Here is a 16269-nt window from a genome sequence, read left to right as displayed (position 1 = left end):
TAGTGGGACAGAAATTATTTTAAAAAACGCTTACATTTTTCCCAATCTTTGCAATAGTCTCCTACAATTTTTGCAATTAATCTAAGAAAGTATTAGCTTTTCTTTATAAATAAAGAGGCTTTTTACTCTTTATAAAAAAACATCTAGATGAACTCCAAAGAAAACTAAGATCGGTAAAGACTGTCTATAAACAACCTTACAATTTGATTGAACTATAAAACAAAAGCCGACACAGCTTTAAATAATAAAGTGTGTGCTATCATAAATCTAAGTGGGTGTTACAAAATGGCATTTTATCTCAAAGAGATGACGTTGACGGATCGCTGTGATGAGCGGCCGACAATATTTCGTGGAGTTTGCGTGTTCCTTCTTATATTCACTTCTTGTCTAGCTTAGATAAATATATTTTTATATATGAAATTAGGTGGTTTGGGGTAAATAATGGACTGACTCGGGCAGCTAAGCAATCGTAGTTTGCAGTAAGGACGAAATACTTTTTTAATTTGGAAGAACTTAATCATTAATTAAAATTAATCAAAATAATAAATGATTAAATCATCACTTATATTTTTAAATATGGCCTTAGCAATAGATAATGTTATGCAAAAATTCTGTTAAAATGGGAAATCGCATAACGACAAAAAGTTGAATTTCTGATTTCATTGGGATTTTAAAATACATTTTATATATGGATCGATGGTTCTATGAATGGTATGATGAAAGTAAAATTGAATAAACCCGAAAATAATTTACAGGTGGACAAGAATTTCCTTCCTTGCTAATCCACCGCGCTGGCCAAGTGTTGGTTAGGATTATACGTTAAAAATATACATAACTCCTTTTCTATTTAATACAATAATGAATGAACAAAACTACCTGTACCCCAATACACTTGTTCAATAATGAATAACTTTAATCGCACTAAGACGTATAAATAATATATCATACGCGCTTGCAACGTCATCGAGTGACGTCACATGATTAATGTTAATGAGAGCTTCGTCTTGTACAATGTCAAGAAGAAGGTTACGTTTGTACATGTGGGTTATGATGTTTGATATTAATTTAGTATTTAGTACGATTTTATTATTATGAAGGAAATTTTGTGGCTTTTTAGAAGCTTGATCATTTACTAGAGAAGAGATGTGTTGTCTTGTTTGTCTAGCAGTTAAAAATAAATATTAGAAACGTCATATTTTCCTAGCAAACATTGAGTAAAAAAAAGTGAAGATGATACATGGAAAGACTTTGAGAAAATTATTTTCCAGGGAAAAAGCTCATTGCCTTACCCTCTAAGCTATGTGTGTATGTTCCCTTACAAAACTGTGTTTTTAATTAAAATTATGAGAAGAAGGCGCAGTTTGGTGATGAATACGACAAGACGTCGCTACGACAGCGTTCTTCCATTTCATCACTCGAAATTTCGCGACTCACATGCAAATAGTTCAATTCCATTTCATCACTCCTTATCGTCTCCTGTATCTATTCTTCGCCTTCTGCAGCGGTTGCTACCGTAGTTAGTTCATCGTAAACCACGGTATCTACGGCACATACTCCAGAGACTCGTAAAAGACTGCTAATTGAATATGTCAGAAACGTCCACGATATTATCGCTCCCGAGAGATTCCTATAACTTGTCGTGTACAAGGTTCATAGCGGTGTTTATGGAAGATAGAATTTGATCTGCTATTGGGAAAGGAAAATTTGCTATTAATAAGTAACGCTAGTATGAAGCTCGATTAAAAATTACTAATGTTTGCATATTCAAATATTATTAATGAAGATTATTTACGTTTGCCTTGCTAGGACTCTTTAACCGGAATTTAAGGAAGAGATCAGGCCTAGAGTTTTTGACTTGATTAAGTAAGACTCTTCTACATTACAAAAATATAGCTTTATGTAACAACTTCAGTATATATAAAGTAACTTATGTCAGTACTCTAAAATCATTAAGTAACGTCCCTCGCGATTTTCTTTTATGAAAAAAAAAAGTATGACCAAAAAACACAAAAACAACCTTTAAAAATGTAGGTAGATGAAATATCGGTTTTTCCTTTGAAGCATAAGAAATCAAACAAATCGACCACAAAACATCTGATATTTAAAACTCCATCATTTCACACAAAAATACATGACAACATTTCTTTAGTCTCGCTACAAAAATACCTGCGACGCGTTCCACTGCACACAAATAAAAAAACTATTTCCCTCCGTGAAATGGTAAGCAAATATTTTTGTTAACAAGTCACACCCTTTATACGTACGAAGTAGCGAGAGCTGAATGAATGCTTCTGTTTACTATGAAAATAATGAATACGCTCTCCGTCTTTTTATGACACGACTCTTAATTATTGCAATTTTAATGGGTTTTTGAATCGAGGATTTATTTGATGGTCTTAGTGAGGAATTTTATAATTTTGTATAGGGATAACAAACGGGAATGTATTAAAAAGTGAAGCTTAGAGTTTAATTTTAGTTCGTGTTATTAGCCTCAACTTTTAGTGGCCAACTCATGACATATTGTAATTACTACCATATACGCCATATTATTATAGAGATTCTAGTTGTCAATATAATATGGCATCCAGAAGCTCCTTACAAGTTGAAGATGTATTCACCCTTAACAAAATCTAGGTTGATTGATAAAAAAAATCTGTTTTTGAAGTTCATTAAATCATGAATATATGGTACAAGAAAGTGTCCAAATTGTAAAGGCGCAGGAACTAATCACGTACTTTTAATTTTACATACATAAATAATATCACGCCTGTAGTACCCGAAGGTGTTTCTACAATAACAATGTTAGTATAATGTAATGGGGGACGAGCTTTTGCCATATACCGGACAGTTTACTTTTTTTATTAATACAAAATAGAAAAATATATATAACACTTTTTCCAACCTGGGAATTGCACCCGGGACCTCGTGTTTCGCAGTCAGATACACTACCGACAGAAGCAGTTTATGTTCATTTTGGCATAATAATTCTTGTTCTATAAAACTTTAACTTTCTTACATAATAATTGTCTCTAAAAAACCCTTAATGTCATCTAAGAGACAAATGCCCGTTCATTAGCATTACTTTATGCTAACTTCATTTCATGACTAATAAGTACTCGTAGTCTCCACTTATTTTCCATAAAAAAAGTTTAATTATTCAAGCAGCGGCACTGTCTTGAATATTAATTGAGAAAAGGCTGTTTTGTTAAGATAAGTACACGTTGGAACGTTATTTTGTAACAGTGTTGAACACTATAGCGACCGCGAACGTTTGTTGTTTCGGATGATATTCGCAAGATGACAATTGTTTTTTTTTTGCTACTTAGCTCTACCTTTATCTGCTTTCCAATTAATTGCCTTAGTAAGCCTTACAATTTTGTAAAGGATTACGACAAGACTATCAAGAACACGACATCAAAATTATACCTATATAATATTATAGTCTTAGCAAAATGCTTCATCTCACAATAAATAATAATGTAGAGTTTCTTACACAGACCCATATTTTTGAATATATTTTGATTTAATTACATTAAAATACTATTCTTAGCCTTGCCCAGCAGTGGAAAAGTTATAAGTAAAAAGTGCAAATCTTTGTGTTAAAAGAATTTAAATAAAATCATCAATAAATAAAGGCATCGTTAATCAAACAAAATGAAATTTTAGCGCAAAGAACGCAACAAACGATCACAATGCGCTAATGATCGAACGCGCCACTATTAACAACGACATTACATAACAAAGTAAATCATAATGTGTACAAACCTTGAAGAGCCAACGATATTATGTTGCAAGCGACAAATTTGCGAGGCGACAAAATGTCGTTAGTCGAATCGCTGTGACGTTGAATTTGTTGGTGATTTTCATGAAATATTGTAGCTGTTTTGTTTTGATTGTTTGTCCGTACTACTTGCAGTTGCTCCCCTGTTATTTTTTATATCTCAACTACTTTCATCGTGTTATTATTTCCTGGTTATTTTGACTTGTTTTTAAAGGCTTCGTCACTGGACTACAGTATTTCCCGCAATATTGTCTAAAGTTGTTATACATATTATTATATGACTTTTCATTTAAATGGGTCTATATTCAGCCAATACCTTTCGATTATTTTCTCATGATGAGTAGTAAATGTTACAGTTCTCAAATTTATATTCTTGTCAGTTAAAAAATTATCTATTTGGCAGAAATGTATGTGATAAATCCTTCAGCTAGCAATTTCTGAAATTGAATCATGTTCTAAAACTACTAAACCGTCAAAAATAACCACTTTCTATTTATCCACACATTTTATTATAAATTAAATCACCCAGTTAACCCGAATTATTCATTTTAGTGCCGTAAATTTCTTGCTAGTCTTGTCATGAGTTTCTACTCTTACCTCATTCTAAACTAATGGTAGATTCAGTATTTGTGACGACTATCATAAGTGTAAACATTTGACCTAAATTAACAAATGAGTTGATTTTGATTTAATGTTTCATAGTAGGCCGAAGAAACTTTAACTGTAATAGTGTGATATAAATTCCTATTGACATAACTGCAGTCACTAGTAATTAATCATGGCATAGTGTAATCGCGTTTCAGAGTCTATTATGTCCTTACAATGCACTGAATATTGCTTTCTATTATAATGATTACTGCTTCCTAGAATGTACTGCGGTCGGCGATTAAATGTCCTACGTATCTATGTGTATAGGCTCTCAATGATAATGGAGCTATCTGACTATGGTAGGTAAAATCATCTGTTACAATAGCTTAAGTCTTTCAGGTTTACCTTAGTAAAAGGATTCGTGGATATAAAAATTGTAAAAATTTACTTGAATGAAGGCATCTGCTTACATTAATGTCAAATTTGTCATAAATCCGTGCAGTCGATGCCCTATAAGGCCACATTTATAGTATAAGAAAGGAAGTTATTAAAGTTCTCCATTACTTATAAATAGAAGAGTATATAATCGAAACAAAAAGTAACATAGGAGCTTGTTTAACTAACAATATTTCACGAAACTTTACTGAGGTTTATTATAAAGTGGGTAAAAATCATTTTATTTTTAGACTAGCGAACTGTCCCGACTTCGTCTGGCTATAGTAAAATTTTATCCTGTTCATTCTTCTCCCATAGGTGTTTGATCCCATCGGTCCCGTTTTTATTTATATCCATTTACAAAATTAACTATTTGTATTTTAACCAACGTATTACATGTTACCTTTGTAACTCACTCCAAACTCGAACGAGTAACTAAGCAAACTGGTACATAATCCTAGCCGTATACGCGCGTATTTTTGACCCGTCAACCAATATGATACGCAGCAGATAACGCAGCTAAGCCCCATTGTTGCTCACAATGAACGCGTCTAGTTATTACACGGTATCGTAAATCTAGTTTACAGGCTTTTCATTATAGATAGCGTAGTGGTTTAGCATCTTTTACGATGAAAAGTGAGTAATTTTGGTATAGGTAAGTCTTGCAAGTATAGTAGTCGAGTTTTTTAAGTATAGGTTATGTTTCAGTGTTATAAATATATTTGGAACTAGTTAACAGTGTATGAGTTCCGAAATTAAACGTAGTACTACGTAAATAAAGTTCATTAATAAAAAGGACTGTTAAATATTTATACTCTATTAAGTTTTCATTTGTGGACAGAAAAACAATATTATATTTGTTTGTAGTTTAAAACTATGTCTATTATTGCATTTCCTTTAATCGATTTTAAAATAAGAGAAGATACCCAATACATTTAACCTTCAATAAAACTGTTACTTATTAAGAACTTGTTTATCACAAATAATTGTCAAGTCAAAATTTTAATAAAAAATCGTCTGAGTAAACAAATATAATTCATTTCTATATACTCTAGTTCAGAATACATAATAACAACTTCTATACCACTTTTATTATTATCGTATTCAGACGTCATATCTTCCTTAGTCACTTACAAAAAGACATGTTACAAAGAAAATCCATCGGAATAAAAAATGTTTTTGCGTAAAAACAGAAAAATTACCTAACACTCGAAAAATAAACTAACATAAATGCAGGCTTAAATTTTCCACGACAGCGTCTCAAGGAAACCTTACTTTTTCACCTTGTTCTGTGGTACAAGTCACAAGATGTAGCGAGTGAGATGTAATGAATTTAATATGTTTGTGTACAGACTTATTAAAATGAAAATATGAGTAGTATGAGTTATTCATCTATTCTAGTTGGTAAATGCAGATTTTGTAAAGCATTTATTACAATATTATTAAACCTGATTATGATAGAATTTTATTGGAGGCATGTCAGAAAAGGTCTAAAAATATATCTGTCGTATCTCTATTTTAAAACTGATTATTAGACTAATAACGCCATTTTGTATTCATTTTACCAAAAACTTAACTAATGTTATATTTTGTGAACTTTAAATAGACAATATCTTTGTTTATACACAATATGGAAGCAAAAAAAGTAACAAGACATCATAAACATATTCCTTGCACCACACCCCACGCTCAAGCACGCCGCACTCCTAGCACCATGTAGAGGGCCTTAGCAAAAAACCACCGCGACTAGAGCCCTTAAAATGTGGCAATTAAGATTTATATTCGCTTGGCAAATCATAAGACGATGTTCCATCGCATCGCGGCACCCGACCGTCCCAGCGTTTCTTTAGCTTTGAAACTTGTTCCTAGGAATTAAATTGAAAAGCTGGATTATGAATTTCACTTGCAGATTCTGATTGCGTGTTATTTGTAGCTATTTTTCGTTTGGTTGAGTCAGAAAGTGTTGAATTCGTTTTACAGTCTTCGCTTTGTTGAGTTTCTTAACGCGATTATGAATATTGATGGCGTCTTACTTACATTTTACATTTACAAATAAAATTTAGAATTTGTTTGATTGGAGATTGAGCTGCTGTCCAACTCTACTTATCGTGGCAACAGGTAACAAGCACTTAAAAACTTCATTCAGTTTGGTTTCATCCCAAAAAAATCTAACCATGTTACAAATTATCCGTTTTATTGTTTCAGTGTTCTCCTCGACACACCAATAGATTTATCTATTTAGGTAGATTATGAATCACATTAACTTTACAAAACTGGTGTTGGATTATAATAGCGGACAATAAGGTAATTTTAGCCTCATAACAGCCTATGATAAGCACAGTCTTCTAAAATATTCAATAACCCACAAAATAAAAGTTACATTATGCAAACACGATGCTCGCAGCGTGATTTTTACAACGTATATCACTTTTATCGCCTGTCGTGCTATCACGGAGTTTTATTTGTATCTTTCACTGAATTACCGCTGCTTCTATGGTATTATGGGTGTAATATATTTTTTTATAGTTCGGAAGCAGGATGAACGATAAAATTGTGGCGTGATATGCGATTGAAAAAATTATCAGAACACCTATAAAATGGAATGTTAAGGCCTTTGTGGTTGTTTATTGCGGGTGTTGAAGGTGAGTGAAATATTGAATGTAAGTCTGTAATGTTACTTTAAAATCAAGTTACTTTTTATTTTAGGTAAGGTTACATAAAAAAAGTATTATTTTAATTAAGTACTTATTGAAAAAATAATTGAAATGTTTATTTTCTTAAACTAAAAAAAAAAAATAATATTCAGCAGCCAAAGCTTCCCGTTAGAAGTTCGACTCATGCCGGTTGTTATTTTATGTTACGAAAAAATGTCATGAATATTTAAAGTGCATTTTGGTAATTGTACCTACTCGTAAAGATATTAAAATTTGAGACTAGTAATAATGAGTGGTCATAGAGAGGACTAGGAATAAGATCTTGATTATTTCAACAAACGAACTAACATTGGCTTTCGTTTTTAGCTGGAAAAATCATGATATTAGGCTTTTAAAAGTATCCACTTTCACTTGGATGACTTTTGGTCGTATTTTAAACTTAAGATATAGATTACGTAAAAACCTATTAAAAGTTTTGCCTTGCTCAGATAGGTTTTGCTAAGAATTCTCCCCACCTACCCGCAAATAATTCATAATGTTATTCTTCCTTTGTATATATATGTATATATATTTATATATATATGAGAGAATTAAATGTGACTGTGCTTTATAACACCGAACAGTACAAGTTTCCGAAATTATGCCTTGAAATTATCTCTCTATGTTTAATTCTGAGTGAAAATTAGCGCAGCAGTGGGACAATAATGGGTTACAATAATTCATTTACTGAGTACACAAAAACTATTAAAAAAAATCATATATCAATATATCAAATAAAATGTAGCAGACAAATCCGAAACGCAGGTGGAGCCACGAGCATAGCTAGTAACAAAATCTATAATTATGAATAAAACAACATTATAATCATTGCTTGAAATAACTTATAATTAGGTATTACACCTACAAGACGATAAATTCTTCCGCAGAGTCTTATGAAATTAAGCGCTATTATATTTACTTGACCCAATTCCAGAAACGTGTAATTTCAGGTTAGTTTTTGCGAGTTCTATGAGTAAGTGTGGAATTTTACCAACTTTGCTAGATATTACAGCTTGTATAAATGCAATTTGAACACATAATTATATAAATTTTATACCTACGAGTACTTAATTGGAATATAAGCATGTATGTTTGGAAAATTGCTTTGAAAGAGTGCACGAAAGACCTGAAATTATAATTACTGTGACTATGATATGAGCGATTCAGGTTCAACCATCAAATAAGAATAAGTTACATGTGGCTCTTCATGCCCAAAAGTGGTGTTATTATTTTAAACTTGGAGAGCTAATGGGCTTACATAATTTTTCTGTCAAGGGACTACTTTTGAATGGATTAACCACGTAAAAGGAGATGGAAAAAACTCGTGTGCAAGCACAAAATATTCGTTTCCAGTAGCCTTATTCCTAAATAATTTATGAAGAGGCAACTATGAGATGAAACTACCGCGTATGCTGATGCGTATGGTTTAATGAGTCCCAACCTTTATAGTCTAGCTATAAAATGGTTACCATCTTTGCGTCGTAAAAGTTTTCTGAAGGAAAGGGTTAATAGCTTTAGATAGACGTTCTAGATACCTAACTTTTTGACCTACTACACATTTATGTAGACTTTGAATAAAGTACTAAAAGTGTCTTTGAGAACTGTAGCGCGATTCTCTACCACTATCGACAACGGAGTAGCTATCGAGAAAATTTTGTATTAAAATTGGTTTAGCGCCTCTAGCGGGAATCATTAGAACTATTTTTGCCGAACATTTTAAATGACAAACTCTCATTACTTAATAGTACCGACAGCTTACAGATAGTAGGATTTTGCGCTACAGAAGCGCGGTCTGTGAAGTCAGTATTATCACGTATGGAGTGTTTGACATTTAAAATAAACTGCAAAAATAGTTCCAATGACGTCCGTTAGGGGCGCTAACTTTATTGTCATACAAGAATTATTCTTGATAGCTAGCTGGTTGTCGATAGTCGATAGATGTAGAGAATCGCACAACTGTTCTTAAGGATCACATTGATAATAAAGTGCTTGTCTAGGATTTTATTGCTTTAATGGACTCAATGAAAGTTTTATTGTCAGCGTTAATGTGCTGAAATTCTTTAGTAAATTGTAGCGATGACATTTGTAATTTATTGAGGTCACAAAAAGTATTCTTAACTGTTGGCGTAATTCACATGATAGTTATTATTGATCAAAATTTTTTGCTGCGATTAATGTGAACCCAACCCGCACTTGGCCAGCGTGGTGGACTCAAGGCCTAACCCCTCCCTCATTACGGGAGGAGACCCTTGCCCAGCAGTGGGACAGTAATGGGTTAAATTTATAATGTGATTGAAGCCGTCATAGTCATCATCATAATTTACAGCTTTACGCTACCACTATAGAGCATAAATATTCACCCGTTTACGCCAATCAGTATACAAAGAGAACTTGCTGACCAAAATAGAACAGCAGCATAATAAATTAAGTTAATCAAAATAACGAGCCAAAAATTCAAACACAAACCACGCAACAGTATTAAATTCCAAAAACTGCAAACTCAACGTATCTATTAACCACACTAAAATGACAACGGTAAATCGTAATATTGGTGGCGCATTAATGCAATATTCCACGGTCACAATACCGCCGGCAAAAATAAAATAGTGCACTCACAGATCATTATTTCCAATTTGGCGTGGTAGTCGGTTGCATATTAAAGTTTAAATTGAACGAACACTGCGGCTCTGTGTAAGTCTGCATTAGGAGTCTCGTGGGAACACGAGGGTTCGGGTGAGGAAATAGTGCTTAGCTTGCAGCGTGTGGATGTGGATGAGTTACTCGTTGCGGAAGCGAGGTAGCTCAATGGGTATTTTGAAGAAGAAAATAGAATAGATGTTGATGCTTTTCGTGAATGCCAATTGACAAATGGAAATACTTTACCGTCGATAGGAAAATAAATAGGACAATAAAAGCCGATTTTCGTAATTTTTCGGAAAATTATTGCCACTACCAATCATACTATAGATATTTCTTGTTGATTTTTTTAAACAAAAAGAACAGTTTCTGACGGTTAAAACTACTCTTCTTTACCTTCTACCTTCTTTACCTTCTTCTTGGGTATGGCGACTAAATAGCATCATAAGAATAAGTCTCTCCTACCCTTTCTGATGAAAGTCTATTATTATACCTCCTACATAAAAGTCTGATTTCATTAATTATTCCCGCTCTTTATACTTCCCCTCTCCCGCTACCTCCCATCACTGTACCTCAGCCGTATCCTCGAGGGTACAGAACAAAGTATCTGCACAGTTGTGTGCATAATTCACTTTATTGCATCTCGCGCTTCCTAGACGCGTGCCTTCATAACTCTCGATACCTACACCGCGCCGCGAATACTGATCAACCGGTCACTTGTTCGAGATGAACTAAGATTTATACAGACAGAATTGAAGGTATGCCAGGAAATCACGAAATTATGTTCGGTGTGTGGTTTGAGACTAATAGAAGATTGAAATTGTAAAACTTAAAACAATTTTGACGTTATAAAAAGCTTTTGCTGTGCAAGACGTTAAAAATATTTTATTGCGACGTGGGACTAGTTCCTGCTTAGTATGTATTTTAGTTCATGCAAAAAAGAGCGGAGTAATTTATGACACCTGCCCTTTCCCTTTAAATTGTTGAACACTAGTCCCAAAATTTTACATTCCCTGCAATTTTTTGCTTTGAAAGCAAACAATTACCAAGGTGCATATAATTCTGTAACAGGCACCTATATATCGAATTTAATTTTTCTATAAAAATAATCACAAACTACCAAAAAACGATACTAACAATAGTACACATTAATCTACTAACAATCAATGTAACAAATATAAATATGAACAGATGTAATCACCACAAAATGGTACAATGTAATTAATATGAAAGCTTTGCGGCAACTAACACTAATATCTCTCATGACCGTCACATACATGAATACCTGATTTTAATGGTAATACTACTTTATGACAAATGCTTATGGAATTGGCTTATCAATTATTTAAAGTAGGTACATTATTTTCATTGGGAAATTGTGTTGGGTAAAGTTTATAAATTTTGTTATCACATGAGTTGTGTTGTCATAGGTTATATTCATTGCTGTGAACTTCAATTTTTTTTTCACGGGTTTGGTTGGATTACGTATCTGATCTATTGCAGTTAAAAATATTTACTTAGTAGTGGGAAAAAAAACAATATTTGTTTTAACTGCCTGATATTAACAAGACAAAAAAAAATGCTAAGAAACTGTATCGACATAATTATTGGAGAATCATTTTACAGAAAACCATTACAACTAGAAAGACCTAGAAAGATGTATTTTTCAGCTCCTGTATAGCAAATTTGTCACATAACAAATTGTTCACTTATAAGCATTTAATCAAAATCAAATCGTTTATTTATTTAGATCAAAAGTTGACACTCATAACAAAACGTCGTTACATTTTTTATATAGAAGTAGAGTAAAATATTAGTATATTTTTGATGATCCAGAACCAGAAACAAAATTCTAACATTAACTAAAACCATACCTACAATACACCGTGATACATTCACAAAGGTTGGCCCAAAGGCCAGCCGTGCACGCGTAGACCTTTGTGTCCGACGTATTAATTAGACCATTATAGGGCTTCCACATTGAGGATTACTTCCCACATGCCGCTAGGGTATTCTTGCGGTGCATTTTGGGTAAATGATAATTAGAAGAAGCCTGACATAATGTAGAAAAGAATTGGTCTAGAAATGTTTTTAGTGATTGTAAAATGTTATGTGGTTTTTAAATATCAATGTTTAATTAAACAATTTTGTAGTTTAATCTGTATCTTTGTGATAACATTTTAGATATCAATGAAATTTTTGATTGGTTAGAAAGTTAATACGGTACTAATAAATTATATAACTATTTGCCTGTTCTTCCCTACAGCATCTCAAATTTAAACATGATTAATTATTTTGTGGGTAGGAAACTATTCGTTTTAGTTTTTCTAAATCTCTATCTAAAAGCCGTTGTAAAATCGACCTAATAACAATAGTCTTACAATACTATCATGTAACTATAGGCATAAAAAGCCAATGATCAAAAATTCCCATCAAACGCAGCCTCACATGAGCCTATAAAACGTACATATTAATTAACTTAGCACGGTCATCGACCCCATCGAAGTGATTATAGCATAACCCTGTTACTGAATAAATTAACGGCGACAGCGTTTAAAATGAGCTATTTCGATCAAAATAGCCCGCGTATAAGGGAAAGCTATTCTCCCCAACAGATGAATCGATACACACCTCATTTAATATTAAAACTAGCTGAACAGCACGGGTATGCTCGAGCTCAGTCAAACGTGGGGAATTATCGCTACTCTTAATTAAGGGGTTGAAGTCTCATATTATTATGATATTGGTATTAATGTTTGATGTGTTTGATATTTTTGTAGATTCAGATTTTGTATTCACTTGGAAGTTTTGTTAAAAGTCTTCGACGCGGCAGTGGAGGGACCACAAAATTATCCGCACTTGGCTAGCGTGGTGGACTCAAGATCTAACCTTTCCTCCGTTTGAGACGAGACCGTTATCCAGTAGTGGGACAAGCTTGAGTTAAAACAAGGACCAAAACTTATGGGATAAATTTAAAAATTTGCAACTTTGGCTCACTAGATCATTAAGCTTATTAATATATTACTCTGAAATTCAATTCAATATGAATTATTTGTGACACTTATTAGTATGTAGACATAAAAACCAATCTAATTGACTAATGAAATGATTTAATCGTTTTATCTAAATTAATTCTCTATTACATTAATACGTTTGTCTCTATTTCATCAACGATTTTTTTGGTATCAATAGCCGCCATACACACACACTATTTCTGAACAAAATTTCATTTTCTTCAAGAGCCTAAAAGAAACAAACAAAAGTATCACAACGATAACTCGTAAGTTTTTGAGCAACAAAGCTGGCAATAGCCGAGTACGTTGTAAATCGCCGACTCGCGACTCGGAATGATTGTAAATAGCCAATAAATAGCTTACAACACGAGTTTTGCTCAGCAACACACTGGTTATTGGCAGACGCGAGAGAATATACAGAGGAACGTTTTAGAAATAAACGCGCGTATTCTTTGTTACATTGATAGCGAATTATTTAGAACCTAATCATCGTAGCTTGCATACCAAAATCTGTTTGAAATTTCGTGATATCTATCTGTCAAAATCATTAACCAATTCATCCTAGTTTATGAAAATTTAATCGCACTTTTAAAATATTCAGCAAGATATCCAACAACAGTAGCACGATTCTCTACAATTGGAACGATCGAGTATCGCGAGTTTGACATTTAATATGTGCTGCTAAAATAGTTTCTACGACGCCCGCTAGAGGCACGGTATCGAATTTCATACAAAATCTTAATACAGATAACGTGGTACTGAATCGGTATTTAATATGTTTCAAGGATTCTAATGCTTATAACAACAACAAACATGGCTATTACTTTTAGTATTTTAAGTTTTACAGCTTTATGCTTAATTCCGTAACAAGATACTTTAGTTTTCAAAAAAGATTTCAATCGTCGCTGCATTCCCGTCTCAATTGTAACCCCGTATTAAGCCCTCATATCGGCAGTTAGTTGCAATTCGCGCCACGGGCTGCTCATAAAATGTGTCGCTACTCGCAGGGAGCAGGTGCTGCATGCCTCGCATTATGCACCGGCGTTTATGATACATTATTTTGTTATCGATGTTCCGTGTGTCGGTACATTTTTTGAGAACTTAGTAAATAGTTCTGCTATAAAAGAAGGCGGCAGAATTTCGGTAACTGTTTGAATCTTGCCGTGTAAAAGATGGTCAAAAATATTTGATGAGATACCAGCTTTCGAAATAACATCGCATTAAAAGAATGACGGCGGCAGGAGTACAATTCTGGTTTGAAAATTGACGTACTAAAATCAATCAGAAAATATTTGTCACTATGTATGTTGTTTATACGATATCGACGTATATCGGCGATGTAGTAAACTTTCTCATGCTTTATAACTACTTTGGCATGGCTTAAGTAATCACTACTTAACTATTTTTCATGTTATACTGATCGACAAAGAGATTTGCTTTAAAAACCCGTCAAAATCAAGCAAACTCTGGTTTATCTTTGTAGGTATACCTCCAACCACATACAAGGAAAGTAGTAGTATTTTAAGAACACTCATTAGGAACCCAACAACAGCATAGCTCTACTCTAACCTCTTTCTTTTTGATTGACGTACGTTTTCACCTCATGACGTCATTATTACCTGATATTTTCAAAATGGCGGTACAAATTCACGTTTTCCCTTATTCTCCCACGCTCGGCATGAGCCAACTTTTGCTGTGTAAGTAGAACATCTGTACGCATGTTATTTTTTTTTCATAAGCGCGTGCCGTACATTAAAGAAGGCAATTTGGGGATTTCGCGCGGCTAACAAAACGTGCGGGACGAAACACGTAATGGTTTTTCATCGATGAATATGTATGATTTTACATATCATTTTGTTAATGCAAGATTGTTTTTGCCTTTGTTATGATGGTAATTATTTTTCTGGTGGAGAGTGTAATTGGTGAAGAGTTTAAGTAATGTATCATTCTAACCCTTTGCTTTCACATGAAAATGAGAAACCATTGCGTACTATCGCTTCTGACAACTAGAAAAAATATTTTTATTGGAAGTTCCTTGTGTTATTTATAGATAAGCCGATGATGGTCACGGGATGACTATCTATTTTTAGCAGCAGGACACTAATGGGTTAAAATTATTTTTTCCTCATTGAACAATTTTACAAGGCCTTGTCGTAATGAGTTGAAGACTAGTAAATTGAACACTAACCACAAGAAAGAAAAATAATAATCCCTAACGAAGTAGATTGTTCCGAAAAATCTCTTGTCCTTATAAAATATTACACACGGTCCCCCGTCAAAACCAGCTTAAATTTCATCAAGTGGGTGCGAAAAAAAATAATTCCTTGACCTTTTTTTGAGTAAATTCCTTTATTAGAGTATGCCGTGAGGGATGGACGTTGGGGTCATAAATCAGAAGTTAGTACAAAAACTAACTAAAAGTTTCGCCACGCGAAAATGATGAAACGCCCCAGAGTTTTATTCAGTTAGAGCCCAAGATAACGAAGTAATTGGTTGCCGGCTTTCTTTACACTTTACATTTTTACTCAAAATAAATAATTTTGTGTTCTTTTTTTTCTTTTCTTTGTTTTCACTCAACAAATATGTTTGGGTTTTGGAAAAGAAGGTCAGGAATTGGGGTCAGTTTCTATATTTTTTCGGGCAATAACAATAACGAATCTCAAATGCAATACAAAATCTATTGTGAAAACTGTGATGCGTGGGACGCAATGGTAGTCTTCACTATTCCGTACTCCCGAGAGTCATGATAGCTTTGACATCACTTAATGAAGTTGTTAATAGTAGTTTTAGTTATCTTTTCGTTGTATTAAAACGCTAACGGCTGAAAGAATCTTTATGAAATTCAAAAAAATCGGTAGCTACAAAAACTCTTCAGTATTTGATACCAATTTTACTAAAAATTCTTTTAAATATGATCGTAAATAACCCATCAATATACTTTATTACACCTAACTTTACACACCTCGATCTCAACATATCATATCGTATGAATATTCTGTACAGCAAGACGGATGGTGATGACCGAGAGTACATTAAACATTCAGGCCTTAGGCCCAATCTTAGTAATAGAGCTGATCAATTTTGTGTAAACTGTATCGAATGGGCAGGATTATGTATCGTT

This window comes from Anticarsia gemmatalis, chromosome 5 (assembly GCF_050436995.1).
Source record: "Anticarsia gemmatalis isolate Benzon Research Colony breed Stoneville strain chromosome 5, ilAntGemm2 primary, whole genome shotgun sequence".
In the NCBI taxonomy this organism is placed as follows: domain Eukaryota; kingdom Metazoa; phylum Arthropoda; class Insecta; order Lepidoptera; family Erebidae; genus Anticarsia; species Anticarsia gemmatalis.
Note: the sequence above shows the minus strand (reverse complement) of the source record.